The sequence below is a fragment of the Notothenia rossii genome, assembly GCF_949606895.1.
Source record: "Notothenia rossii genome assembly, chromosome: 1".
Lineage (NCBI taxonomy): Eukaryota > Metazoa > Chordata > Actinopteri > Perciformes > Nototheniidae > Notothenia > Notothenia rossii.
Window position 1 is genome coordinate 59,742,446 of NC_136912.1, and position 1,160 is coordinate 59,743,605.

The following is a 1,160-nucleotide window of genomic DNA, read 5'->3' on the forward strand; positions in this document are numbered from 1 at the left end:
ACATCAAGGACATGGATTTCAAGGCAATATTTGAAAGTAAATCAAGAAATGAAGCAAACAAGCTGATCTTCAAATTCCTCAAAAGCACTGGTCTGAGGACAAGGATTTAGTATGAACATTTAATAACTCAACAGTAGGTGGCGATATATGCTCCAAGTGGAAGCGATTCGCCATTAAAGAAAAGAAGAAGAAGCTTGTGTCAACCCCTTCGCTGGTGGCTGGAGCACGGCGTGGCCCGAATGAATTGTTTGTCGTGGCAGCCGTTTCGCGACACTCGCATCTGGACAGCGCATCTGAATGCCGGTGCAGTGGCGGAGAAATTGCTCCGCTGAGGACTCCCCTGGGCACAGTGTTGTCATCACCTGGTGAGTTGCCGTTGTCTGCCTCCCTTTATCATCTGACACTTGGCTCTTGGCTTATTTTATATTATTTATTGCGGCAGCGGGATTTTGCCGTGGTCTGTGCGCCTCTCTCCCCTGACGGCTCTGGTGCTATGCTGTGGCTGAATAGATTGTGTATGGGAACCTGTAAATTCAGTTATTGATATCCATGTGTTTAATTGGCCTCTAAATAATATTATATGAACCTGTGCCCTTTTCAGGGGTGCTATTAATTGCTAGGCCCACCTTCGGACAACTGGTCCTGCTGTTTTGGCTCTTCGCAGTGACTCACTACTGGAATAATTTGCTGTTGCTCCGGCGATCCGTCTAGCACCCCCCCCCCCCCCCCCCCCCAATTTTGCATTTTGAAATGCTCCCGATTTCTGAGGTCTAAAGGTTGGCAAGTATGCCTATGCCCCAGTATGAACTTTTAGCTGATTGTATTATGTGGATTTGGTGTTTTTAGAATAGTTAATTGATTGTTATAAAATAAAGTAATTGTGTTAACTGAAACTGTCTCTGGCCCATACTTGCCAACCTTTAGACCTCAGAAATCGGGAGCATTTCAAAATGCAAAATTGGGGGGGGGGGTTCTAGTGGATCGCCGGAGCTGTTAGATTAACATTAACATGCCTATTGTCGTTGTAAGTGCACTGACTTGCGGCCTGTAGCACCGTCCTTGATGGAGCATTTGTGTGGGCTGGACCTGTATTTTACAGGAAAGGAGTGAGCAGAGAGTAGAGTAGTTGTCGATTCTTGTTCTGTTTTCTGTGAATATCT

The 1,160-nt window shown here is 45.9% G+C and overlaps 1 long non-coding RNA gene across 1 annotated transcript; it reads left to right on the plus strand.

Moving 5' to 3' along the window:
• The first annotated feature begins 219 nt into the window (after positions 1 to 219).
• LOC307013064 lies at positions 220 to 723 on the plus strand. Its single transcript, XR_013800846.1, has 3 exons — positions 220 to 365; positions 443 to 515; positions 602 to 723. It is a non-coding gene; the product is annotated as an uncharacterized lncRNA (long non-coding RNA).
• Positions 724 to 1,160: the final 437 nt, after the last annotated feature.